This window comes from Aquila chrysaetos, chromosome 10 (genome assembly GCF_900496995.4).
Source record: "Aquila chrysaetos chrysaetos chromosome 10, bAquChr1.4, whole genome shotgun sequence".
Taxonomy (NCBI): Eukaryota; Metazoa; Chordata; class Aves; order Accipitriformes; family Accipitridae; genus Aquila; species Aquila chrysaetos.
Genome location: NC_044013.1, coordinates 15344044 through 15356928, shown reverse-complemented (window position 1 = coordinate 15356928; position 12885 = coordinate 15344044). Strand labels below are relative to the sequence as shown.

Genomic DNA, 12885 nt, shown 5'->3' with positions numbered 1-12885 from the left:
TACAGGGACTGCCTTCCTCACGGTTGTTTTGACACAATCAGGCAACAAATGATTTTTATGCTACCAAAATGAAACCTCTTTCTCAAAGTTATTACAAGGGTGGCTGTGATCAAAGGCGACTGGGAAAGCTGCTGGTGGAAACAGCCGTCAACGGTTTGCATGACCCAGGGATGGTGTAGACTAGGGAGAAGATGAAGAAGTTCCCGTAGCACCTCCTGTGGTCTATTGTTCAGGACTTCAAAGAGCCCAGGGATCTGTAGCCACTGCTAATAGCTGTTATCTTCCGGCAACAGTAATTATGAACTGAAGGAGACTCGGAGACAGCGACTGTAAAGGGCCAATAAAGCTACACCTTTTCTGCTTCATTTACTTGATTGCCCCCATTTTCATTATATCCACCACTCTAGGATGTGCCTTTTAATCCTCCAAGCTGATCTATCCCTATGAATATTCACCGTCAATAATACACTTACTACTGCTGCCTGAATATCCTGAAGCTGCTATCAGTCATGCATTAATCTTACACGCAGCTCCTAGGACTTCATCTAAAATGCAAAATATGTAAAATGTAAAGAACCAGAAGAAAACACTGAAGTCAGTAAATGCTGATTTAAGCTTTCCCCGTTCAGCTTCATGTTCATTTTGCCATTCTGGATTTTGGAGTAGTAACTGATCAGGCAGCATTTGTTGAAAGTCCACATATTATATATGCAGAAATCTATAAACTTCACAGGTATGTTGAGCAAAGGAATGTGGAAACAGTCACAGTGAGTGGGACCAGTGCTGCATTGCCCCAGTGTGTGCCAAGGGAAGAGTAAGCGTCCAGGGGAGCTTGCAAAAATGACTCCTGAATGTCCTCCCCATGTCTGCTGGCACTTGATTCAGGCACTTCATAGTGGGATTCTATTTGAATCAGTGACCACCAGGTATTTTCTTCCATGAATCCTATGAATCATTTTTTGAATCCTTGTAAAATTTTAGTAGCCTCTATGCCCCAGAGCAAAGAGTTTCACAGCTTAGCTACAGATTTTGTAAACGAGTATCACCTCATTTGTTGTTGTGAACAGGCTTCTGCTAGTTTCACCTGATGCCTCCAAACCTTGTATGAGAAGAGGGAGAGGATAACCATTCCTTATTTGTCACAGCACTCAGTATTTAGTAGACTTCTAGAATATTCTCCCTGGGTCATTTATTTTTGTGGTCTGTAGAACTGTCCTAACCTAATGAACCATTCCTTGCAGGGAAGCCGTTCAAACCCCAGATCACCTTCGCAGCGCATGACTGTGCCACGTCCCTAATAAGCCACTTTGTTGAGGTGATGCTGGATGACATTTGCTGCTGCAGTCTGCACGAGCAGCTGGTGTGGCACTCCTAGGCTGCCACAGCAGAGCGCTCCTCTGTCTGCGTGCGCTGAGCTAGCTCCCATCCCTTCTGTGTGCTGAGCTAGCTCCGTCCCTTGAGCACTGAGCTACCTCCCGTCCCTCATGGGCACTGAGCTGCTCCTGGGACTGGCCGTGCAGCAGCAGCATCCCTGGGCGAGAGAGGGGCTGGCTGTTTGCACAGCAAGCTGCCCTGGCATTCAGGGTAGACCGGGAGAGCCAAAGGGTGTTCCGTGAAGCAGGGACTTCACTCATCACCATTTTACACATCACTTTTTGTTCGTGTTTCTTCTTCTACAATGAAATGTCATAAGAGGGGCAAGAACGCTTTTGTCATCAGCTGATGGGGAGAAACAATAGCTCTGCTCACTCTGTCACCACCCCGCAGAGGCTGAATCACCATCACAAGGCGAATTATCCTCTTGCCTGTTGCTCAGCTCCTTCATCCCTGTGACTCATCCTGGAACAAGGACGGGAGTGAAAGGCGGATGCTACAACCTCCTCCCCCTATACCAAATGTGAACCAAATAGTAATCTGTGGTTGGGATCATCTCAGGGCAGGGGACAGTGAGCAGAGCTGGCAAGGAGAGCCTGGGAGGCAGCGGCAGGGCTCAGAGGCTGGGGATGCTGCACGGCCGGAGGCAGAGCTGGCGCAGGGCACGGGAAGCAGCAGTTTTGCTGGTTCTGCGGCCTCTCTCAGGGGTTGGCTTTCTCATTAGCTAACTCCACCAGCCATATACAATCCATAAAAGCTTGTCTTCCCTTGCTCAGCAGAGGTTCCCCACAAGCAATAGTATTTCTTCTGGCTTCCTTTGGGGAAGCAATGAAGACTGTTTGGTTTTCTGTACATGGGGCCAGCAGAGCACCAGCTGCTTTGCAGGTAGCATGGAGAGCTGCTCCTCTCTACAGACTGTTTTAAATAGATTTAAATGGGCTGTAAGTGCCCACCAGGAGAAATGAACCCTCTCCTGGTCTAACAAAGCTCTCGTAGCTCATTCTGGAGGGCAGACATACCAGTGAATATCTGACCACAGGCTGAAGGCTTTCCTGAAGGGATGCAAGCCCCATGCGTACCCCCAGGCTGTGGGCAGCCGGGCTGGACCCCGAGCTCTGCCTCACACTTCATCCCCAGGGCACATCCACCCAGCTACAGAGCCAGAGAGGCGGCATCTCACCTGGCACATGATGCGTCGTAAAACAAGCACTGGTGATTTCATGTTAAGGAAGCTCAAAACAGCCTGACGGGGGAAAATATGTCTCCAGAAAAAGGGTACCATATGTGCCTGCCAAGCAGAGCTGCTCTCGCCGCCGCAGCGAGGCTTCTCGTTACTCATCGGCAGTGAAACGCACTGCCAGGCTGGTGGCGAAGAGACATTGCATTACCGAGATTAGACACAAAATGTATTTTACAGGAGGGCTGAAACTAGTCTGAGGGTAATGAATTTTACAGCACGCTGCCTTTTGGAGCATGCCAGAGGGCAATTCCTTCTTCCTGTGGCTTTGCTGTTACCAAGGGAACTCCAAGATCGAGTTGCTGCAGGGGCCCTGTGAGCACCCGGTCACCCCGGGGGTTCAGGTGAGCAAGAGCATCTCTTGCAACAGGGCGAGGAGGGCGCAGGCAGAGCCCTCAGCTGACCCGTGCTGAGGGGCAGCAGCACCTCCGCTCCCTACCCGCCCCGATGGCACTCTGCCAGGGGAACCCTAAAAACCAGCCCATGGGCACTTTTCCGCTCGCTGGGTAGATCGCTCTGGCAGAAGGATTTGTACTGGCTAAAGTCTTCCTATTTATGTCTCTCCCGTGTCGCCGCTCGCCTTCCTGGTCCCCACAGCCACTCCTCCCCCGGGTTTCCTCACCTCCATCACCACCCACGCCGCAGCTCTGCTGTACGTGCCGTGCCTCGTGGAGGCTCGCAGGAGTGCGGCACAGCCGGCAAATGGCCTTTCCTGAGCGCACGGTGCTGAAGGAGGAAGCAGCAGGCGTCACAAGCTGCTATGGGATAAATTAATTGTTGAGGCAAGAAGAAGGTCATTGCGTTATCTCATTGCTAACAGAAAAGTTCAGGCAATTAAGCTTTAAGACACATTGGAGGTACTAGCAGCGATTACAACTGTCAGACAAATATTTTGTGGCAATAAATAACAAATGAACACAGATTTTTACCAGGCTTTTTAAGCTTTGGAGAAAAGAAGGTCTTTTATTTATTTTTTTCTTACCAACCTCCCCTCCACAAAGACAGTCAGTAAATCTAATGTACAAGCCTTTGCTGGGAAGGAGAATCTCTTCAATTTGCAGCCCCGGTGTAAGCTCATCTGTGTATCATCGTACCTTTACTTGTGCCTATTATGCTCAGAAATCAGCTATGATTTCATACAAACCATGTAATATAAGGCACAGAAGTGTCAGAGTGTTGCTGAGGAGCAGAGGGAGCTCTGCAGGCAGCATTTCCATTACAAGCCGACTACTCCACGGCCCGTGCCAGCTTGTGTTGTGCATGTTGGACCAGCCGGAGCAGAGCGGCCTGGTGCAGGACCCAGCTGCCGTAGCCGGGATGCCCCATGGCCGCACGGGCAGAGAGCAAGCATCCCCAACCGGCCAGCCATTGCCCCCAGCAAAGCCCAGCAGCCAGCATAGGGGCTGTGACGCGGCCAGTGCTGCTGTTGGGGAAGGACTTGAGATGCTTTGTCCATGAAGGCTAGCTGTGATCCCTCCTGTGGTGACCACAGAGGGTCTAGGAGCTTCCTGAACACCTAAAAGGCGAGTGAATGTGCTGAGCTTCTCACCTGACTCTGCATGGCACAGCTGTTGCTGCAGGGAAAAGCTCAATGGCAAAGACCCTGCCAGGCAAGTAAGGATTCCCATCGCAGGGTAGCAGGTATTGCTGAAAAAGCCCAAAGCATGGTCCAGCTCGAGTGCCAGCCCCCTGTGAGCTGCAGAGCAGCCCTGCGCCCTCTCAGAGTATTTTCTGAGACACCCAGAGCAGGAGAGAACCTCTCCACAGCATCACCAGCATCGCTGCAAGGCTTGAGCGGGGAGTAGTGTGTTCACGAGGCCAGCTGCCTCCGCTCCCTTGGGGATTAATGGCACTCACACGTGCTAGTGAATCATTAAGCTCAGGAGAAACAGTTCTCCCGCAGTAATTGTCTTCCTGTTGCGCAGTAATATCTGCTAATAGTACTGACAGCCTTCACCTTTGGGAGGCTTATAGTGTCAGAATTAGAAAAAGGGTATTCGTGTTCCTCCTGACCCTGTGCAGACTTCAGCCTCTCTGGATAGCCAACTTTATCCCAATAAATAACGGGCTTGCTTAGAGGTATTATAAATAGACTGATAAGTAAGCATAAATGACAGGGCTGCTATTATAACAGAGGGTTATGTTGACATTACAAACCGATGCTGAAGCTGGAGAAGTGATGTTGGGGTCACTGGGCTCCCTGGCAGGATGTCGGTGATGCCCGTTGCAGAGGTTCACCTTGAGATATTTCACCTTGCTTCAGGATGTGTTTCCATAGCTATTCACTGACAGCAGTTTCCAAGCTATTTTTAGTACAAACAAAATAAAATAATAACGTTTTACATAAAAGACAGTTCCCACTGTTTACAACTGCTGCAAGCCTCTTTAAGCCTTTGAGTACTAAGCATTTTTGAAAGCTGGGAACAGTCTTGGAGGATGCGGAGGCCTTGGTGACAGTGGCAGGAGTTGGAGCAGGGAGCTTGGGAGAGCCAGCTGAGCCCGAGGCGCCCGTCCCAGGAAGGAGGCTCACGACAGGGTGATGGGCAGAGGAAAGGCAGGGAGGGTTACAAAGCAGAGGATGGGGGGACATCTGAACTCCTGCATGGTCACTGGCCGCTGCAGAGCTGGAAGATGCTGCAAACACTGCGGGGCCCAGACAGAGCGGTACCCGAGCAAACCGCGTGGGAGAGCGCATCCAGTGCAGCTGGTCTGCAGGAGCACCAGGAGCCGGGCCAGCCCTGCGGGCGCTCGGTGCTCAGGCTGTGTGGCTGGCTGGGCACGGGGCTTAGGAGGCCGGGGAGCGGAGGACACATCTGGCAGCAGTGCCTTTGTGCCGGGGGACCGAGCTGCAGGTCCCCGCCTTGGCACAGCACCGCGCTCTCCCCAAACACCGCACACCGCATAAAAGGCAGCGGCACGTATCGCACAGATAAGACATTTCCTTTCTGAAGCGCTTTATGACTGTAGCCCGGTCAGGCTTCCTCTCACCTCCCAGATGTTACGTGACCTCTGGGGCAACACTCTGCATACCAGAACTGCTGCTTCTCTCCCCAATGGCGTGAGACAACGCTTGCCGGGAGACCTGAGGTCCTGCGCCGGCCTGACAGACAAAAGGAAGGGTTTGCCTACCCGAGCGCTTGTCTGTGTCCCCCAGCGGTAACAGTCTGCTTAATTAAAAACCCGCCTCTCCCTGCAATCCCGGCATGGCAGGAACTCCTGCTGGTGGAGGGGAGCGAGTTTGGCAGGTCTCTGCGCTCCCCGGGAGAGGCAAGCGGCTCTGCCCACCTTGGGGCCGGGAGAGGGAGCACAGCAGGCGCCAGGCGCGGGCCCCCGGGAGCAGATGCCCCCGTACCGGGGGTCCCTGGGAAGCCCAGCCTCCCCACCCGCCACCTCAGGGGTCTCTTTCCACAAAAAAGAGGAAAGGTCTTCAAAAATAACACTTGAGACTCTTACTTGCTCCTCCTGAGCCTGCTCAGGACACATCCCAACTTCTCTCCACGCGTCCAAGGGCTGCAGATCTGCTTCCTCCGGGCGAGGAGCCTGATGCTGCCAGCTAACCGCTTCAGCCCGGGGAGCCTGGAGTTGCAAGGAGAGAAAAGCCACCAAATCTTCTGTGACTCACACCGAAACCATTGAGTTGTCTGCATTTCCAGCCAGGCCTGTAATCAGGCTGGAAAAGGGCTGATCCTGAAAGGGTGGGAGGGTGCCAAGGACCCGGCTGTCAGGGGGGTGACAGCCCGAGCTAGGTGACCCACAGTCCGTCCCCAAGGGTGCAGACCCCCAGGCTGGGGGGAGCATCTCCAAGCAGCCATGCCTGCATTTCCCCCTGGCTGCTCAGGGGCTGCTGCTGCTGCAGAAGCTTCAGTAGGTTTTGCCGCTGACAACACTCCTACCACCTTCAAAATTAGGTCTTTTAAGGAATGTGATGTTTTAAAAATTCTGCTATGGGGGTGCGATGCGCGCTGGTGTGGTTACAGCTTAAGACACATCCACCGCGTGGTTACCAGCTGGCTAAAAATCCAGCCCTGCTCCTTTGCTGCCTTTGCTTACAGAAGTCCTCCAAAACAGTTGCGATTGCTTTGGGAACGCTGTTACTAGCTCAGAATCTCCTGTCTGCCCACTGCTCGCCGCTGCAGCGCTACAGGAGCTCCTGCGAGCTCTCCCACCGCACTCCACTCGGGATCAAAGCCACCAGCTCAGCTCAAAGCACTGCTGAGAGTAGATCTTAAAGAGTGTTTCAGCCGAGTCCTAAAAAAAGCTCATCTGCTTTCATCCTCACTGTGGTCTAGCCGACATCTACAGGCCCCCGGGTAATTCCTTGCAGATTCCCTTTCTCTCTGCTGTATCAAACCGGAATGAATCCTGTTAAAAAGCACATTTCAAAGATCTTGGTGATCTCGGCAGTCTCGTCTCCACTGGCTGGGAGCTGGGTGGCTGGGAGGGAGGCAGCGCTGGAGCAGTGTTCTCCAGGAGCAGGAGCTCAGCCTGGCAGGCATGCCCTGGAGATGCCAAGCACAAGGGCTGTATCGTGTGTCCTGCCACCTCGGAGACCTGGCTATCAGCTGGGCTGGGAATTCAGGTATATTGTTTCCATCTCTGGGATGGAGTTAGCATGCTTGGTTTTTTTCTAAAGAATTACAGAAGAGGGGAAACAGCAGTCAGAAGATGCAGTCCTTCAGGGTACCAACATTTCTCTGGAATGGGAAAGAAAAATGCCCAGTGTTATTCTCAGATACCAGGACATCTGTCCCACTTCTGCTTCCCTGGTGTGATCCCCTGCACATGCCAGGCACAAACCACCACTGAGCCCAGCCTAAGACCACCTAAGCCCTGTTTACTCACAGGTAACAGCATGAGTAGCAAATCCTCCATCCCATGGAAGGCCAAACAGAGCAGCAAAGAAAACCCCCAATGCTGCTGGGCAGAGCTGTGTACAAGCATGCACCCAGGGTCAGGTTAGCTCCTGGACACAGACCTCAGGGCAATATGAGCAGTTCTGGCATAGGTCTTTGTTAGGGAACAGAGCTGGTGACCCTCAGCGCCACGTGGGACACTTGATGTTCGGATGGGATGCGTGTCCTGGGAGAGCATCACACCCCAGACACCGGCACATGAGGCCTTCTGCCCAGCACAGCTTGAGAGTGGCCACATCTAGAGCAAACCCCAAAAACCACACGTTGCTGGTGCTCTTCTCTTCACTCTGAGGGATTTCTGGAGGATTTTGGCATGGGTTTCAGTTACGGTGCAAACCAGGGCATGACTGCAGCGGGTCAGAAAGTCACAGAAGCATCCCTGTGCAGGATCCTGCCACGAGTGGGGGACCGGGAGTGGAGACGAGCGGTGCAGGGTCCAGCCGCAGGGCCACAAAGAGCCTTTCAGGGCGGCAGGCGGTGGCTGGGGCTCAGCCCGGTGCTGCGGTACCAGCCTGCGCATGGGCAGCAGCACCGGCGCGCTGCTCGGCTCTGTCTGCGCTTTGTGCTGGCTGCTGAATCGTCTCTGGCGGAGGCGTCGCCCCTTGTTCTCATCTCCCAGGGCTGAAAGGGACCTTTTCAGGACCTGGGGACAGTTGCTCACCTCTGCCCAGTGTTCAGGACACACAGTGCTTGTGGCACCCGGCTGGGCCACAGCACCAACACCCATTGCATCTGGGGGGGGACTGCAGGGAGCAGCACAACCGTAAAGCACCACGTACTGGGGCTCCACCGTGTGCCTGGGCTCGCAGACAAGCTAAAAACCCCCTTGGGCTGCACGGGGGGAGGGATAAGCAATGGCTTAACACTTAGAGCCAAGGAGCCCGGTTATCTGCCTACCGCATTCCCACAACCTCCTCCACACAGGAGAGCTGAGCTGATGCACAAGAGGGCCTTTGCTGCACGCTCATCCCTGGAGCCAGGGATGCCCTGCCAGCTCCCCTCTGCGCGCAGGCAGCAGGTGGCTGGAAGGGCCCCGGGGGTTTCAATCCACGCCAGCACCCTGGGGACAGCCCGTCCTCCCACCCACCACCCCACAGCCCTCCCGTGGCAGCCAGGGTGGGAGCCGGCTGGAGGCGGTGCGGCAAATCTGCTCAGGTCGCAGTGCTGTGTTGTTTTCAGCAGCGGGTTAGAGCCAAGTGACTTCTGGCAGTGCTGGGGTGGGAGGCTCTGGTGTCAGCAGGGCATGGGCCCAGAGCTTTTCAGGGCTGCTCCGGCCAGGGGGAAACACTGCACATGGGAAAGCTGTTCTCAGGGTGAGCCTGCTCCCTGCCACCGCTGGCAGGGCTGCTTCAGATTTCCAAACGCCTTGGGAGCACACAGCGACTCACTGTTCAGCCACGCACACCCACACCCATCCTGCGGCAGGCTGCGCCGTGCCCCTGTAGCCTCCCCAAGATGCCACACTGTCTCTCGTGGCACTCCTGCCACGTCCCTGTGTGCCTGTCTCACCCCGCAGCATCCCTGTACCGTGCTGTCCCCATGGCACCCGCACCTCCCACCAGCACCGTGGTCCCAGGCCAGCCGAGTCTGCGAGGGAAACCTGCTTTAAAGAACAACATGGGAAAAAAAGTCTGCCAACCCCTTGAGGTGCTCTTGACGTCCTTGCCGGCGGCTCACCTTCCCCGGTGCAGGGGCCACCAGCTCCGTCTGTGGGTGCATCCCTGGGTTTTTGTGCAGAGCGCTCAGAGAGCTCAGCCAGGGATGGTCACTGTCCCCCAGGCACAGAAACAATTCTGGATGGCAAACTACAGCTGAGCAAAATATTTAAAAGACCCTGGGCACCTGCCTGTGCTTTTCTGTCTTCTCTTCAGCAACGAAATGCAGACTGGGCACTCCCAGAGCCATGGGGTGCTGCAACACACAGGGGCATCCCTGCAAGTGCAGTCACCCCCCGGCCCCCCAAATCCCCAGTCCTGAACACGTCACCCCGCACAGAGGAGCTGGCCTCTCCCCTGTGCCCGCCAGGGCTTCCCACACACCAGTTACCCCCCGCATTGGCGAGCCCCTTGACGCAGTCGGATGTCAGCCTGGCACAGCACAAAACCACGTGTACTGTGACAAAAGCCCAGGAGCCACTTGCTGTCCCCCTGGGACATTCACCCCTCCGAGCCCCTCACTGATTAGTGCCAGAGCACAGCTGGAAGTGAATTATCTGGCCAAGCAATTAACCTGAGGGATCTCCCAGGAGCTGAGAAACAAAGGAAGGGTTCAGAAGGAAGCAAGGGACGAGGAGGAGGAGGAAGAGGAGGAAGTGTTGCACCCTGGGGGATGCTGCCTGGCCGGCAGCAGTACAAGCAGGGCTAGGTTGTGCCACGCCGGGGGTTTGGCCCCCTCTCTCCAGCGCAGAACCCTGCTTTCCATGCGTGCCAGTGGTGTTGCTCGTGACAAGTGCTGCTCCACAGCAGGTGAACTGGAAGAACAGCACGTTGCTCCTTGCTGAGGGATTCAGTGCTACAGAAAACTCAAAAGTAACGCAGAGAGGCAGAGCTGGCCCACAGCATCAGCAAAGGGAATGCAAATCCCTGTCTCCGTGAGGTGGAGGGCAATTCCCTCATCTGCAAATGTCCCTGCCAAGCATGGCTAATCCCCACCGAGCAGGCTCGGAGAGGCAGGAAGCAGGGTGGCATCCAGAGGGGCGTCAGGGAAAGCACTGATGAGCCGGAGGAAAGCAGCTCCCTCCGCTCTTGCTGATCCAGCACCCTCTGCTGCATGCCAGCACCCAGCCAGAGGCACATCGGCCAGCTACAGGGGACAGCAGGGACCTCTCAGCAGCGAGAAGCAGCAGCAGGGTCAAGAAGCGGAGGCAGGATAAGGAGGGAGGGGGTGACCTCCTGGCACCACCGGGACCATTCCCAAGCACAGCAGGTTGAACAAGAGCAGTGTCAGGGCTGCCAGGAGCACCCTTATCAGAGCAGATCCATCCCTTGCCCCTGAGCGCTGCTCCTGCCCTGAGCAGAATCACAGGCTCTGCTCACTGGAAACAGGGATATGTGGGGGGGAATGTAGAGGTCAATCCAGCCCAGTGGGGCTGAAGACCAGCATCCTCTACCCCAACCCCAGTGGGGACAAACAGCCACAGGCAGGGCTGAAATGGGATCCTGGGCCATGGGCGGGGCAGGGGATCGCAGCTGGGGCTGATCAAGTCCTGATGATCCATCAGGGAGTAAGATCCTTCTCAGTGGTTTTAAACTCATTGCAGGTCCAGAGGTGACACACCAACAATAACTCAAAGCTTCTGTTGAACCAACTGGTAAGTTTTCTGGGTCTCTCCTTCAGACCATACTTTCAGTCTCATGACAACAAATACCCTAATTTCACCGTGTGGTGGATTGGATCTTGGTAAGGTTTCCCACAATACCTCCAAGATCTCACGGTAGGGGAAGCAGCAAATACTCACCCTGTCTTCATGGGTACAACAGAAACCTGCTGCTTTCTGCACTAGCAATGCCTAGCCCTGGGTGGGCTGCTTCAGGTGCACCGGCAGCATTCAGACTCCTAAGGGTTGAAAAACTGGCTGGAAGTCTCTGTGGCAACATGTTATCTCACAAGATTTATGGTCCGTCCTGCTCCAGGTGAAGTAAGAAATACCATTGCAGTGATAGCCCCGGATATTACCGCATTTTTTTATGCTAGTGCTCTGACATTCACAGCCGAGGGATAAATGAGGATGGGAACATTTACACTTTCACCCCTGGCTACAGCAAGGAGCTTTCTGGGGGTTTGGTGTGTGGGTATTCAGGGAGGGGGAGAGCAGGCTCCTGTTATTTCCCAACTTGTGAGTCTGGCTGGAAAATAAAGTAAGGTTGTGCTCTAGGATGAATGTCTGTGCAAGCACAGGAAGGGGATTTTAATCTTCTATGTCCTTCTTTCCCTTGGGAAAGGCATGACCGCTCCTCAGTGCCCGGCCCCATATGCTGATGGAGAGGTAAGCAGCGAGGGGAGCAAATGCCCCAGGGACCAGCACATTGAAGCTTGTCAGAAATGCAAAGGGAGGACGGGCCAAAGTCCCTGCTGAGGGCTGCATGCGTCTGGGGTGGCTGCAGTGAGGCCATGGTTCCCAGGGTACAGCTCCTCAGCACCATAGTCAGATCCCAACCGGTTTGCAGGTGGGATGACCCGCTTGCTGCGTGGCTGTGAAACTGGAGCACCCCCACTTTGGGAGAGCTCTGTTTCCCCAGGACTCATGTGGGAGGTGAGGACAGGTCTCCCAAGCTTTTCTGCTAAAGATGTCCCACATCACACAAATAATTACACAATCTTGTGCTAGAGAAGGGAGGGGAGAGGATGACTGAAGGAGCCTGCAGACAGGTCCAGTTCCTCTTCCAGTTCATTATGGTGGTAGAGCCCCAGAAAGACAGAGAGACTCATTTGTGATTGGGGACAGATGCTGACAAAAAGGCATCTTTGAATAACCACACTCAGTAGCAAACAAAACACTGTGATAGCAAAAATTATTTTAAGATAGCAACCTACATCTTAGCCAGACTCCTTGGCCCTACACTTCCCACAGACCGCCATGAGCTGCCTTCTGGCTATGGAAGCAGAGCAGCCTGATCTGCAGTCTTCCAGGCAGTCCTGAAGTCCTGGGGCCTTTTAGAAGGTAGAAGGTGGTACACCACTACCTCTGCCTGTCCCTCACCGGTTGCAGGGGAGCTGCAGAATGGCATCTGTGCCACTGCATGTCCCTCTCTGCATGGTTGTCCCCAGTAACACAGGCCAAGCTGGGACCCCCGTGTTTGCCATGGCCACCCTCACCGCTCTGCTGACAGGGGGTGACGGTGAGCCCGTTCCAGGCACTCAGTCTTTCCAGCTGACAGAGCGTGTGCTACCCCAGCTGACTGCCAAAATTAGGGCACATTCACAGCATCCCTTTCACCCACCACCCTGCGAGGGTTGTGACGCCCAGGTGACGGGTGGTGTCGAGCAGGGGGTGGCATTGCCAGCGCTACCTGCCATCCATGTGACGGGTGTACGGGCTGCCTCTGGCCCTGGCATCTCCCGCTGCTTGTACTCATGCACGGCGAGGAAGAACTCGCTGCTCATTGCTTTGGTGGTACCAGGCTGGCACTTCATCTCACAGAGGGAAGCACCAGTTTAAGTCTGCAGCACCCCAAGGCTGCATGCCAAGCCTTACATCGCTGTTGGGAAAGAGGGAAGAGAAACTGGTGCTGTGCTGCCGAGCGGTATCTCCCCAGGGAGATGTCATCAGATCTTCTGTGAGTTATACTTACGACTCCCTTCTTGTTTGCTGGGAAGATACTTTCTTTTCAAAGCCATAGTCCACAAAGTGCCAGCAGATGC

General features: G+C 54.6%; 1 long non-coding RNA gene across 1 annotated transcript; it reads right to left on the bottom strand.

Annotated features, from left to right (window-relative positions):
* Positions 1-3663: 3663 nt before the first annotated feature.
* Positions 3664-7022, bottom strand: LOC121233618. The gene is made up of 3 exons (XR_005933493.1): positions 6065-7022; positions 5600-5711; positions 3664-4914 (listed from the first exon to the last, which is right to left on the bottom strand). It is a non-coding gene; the product is annotated as an uncharacterized LOC121233618 (long non-coding RNA).
* Between the last annotated feature and the right edge of the window lie 5863 nt (positions 7023-12885).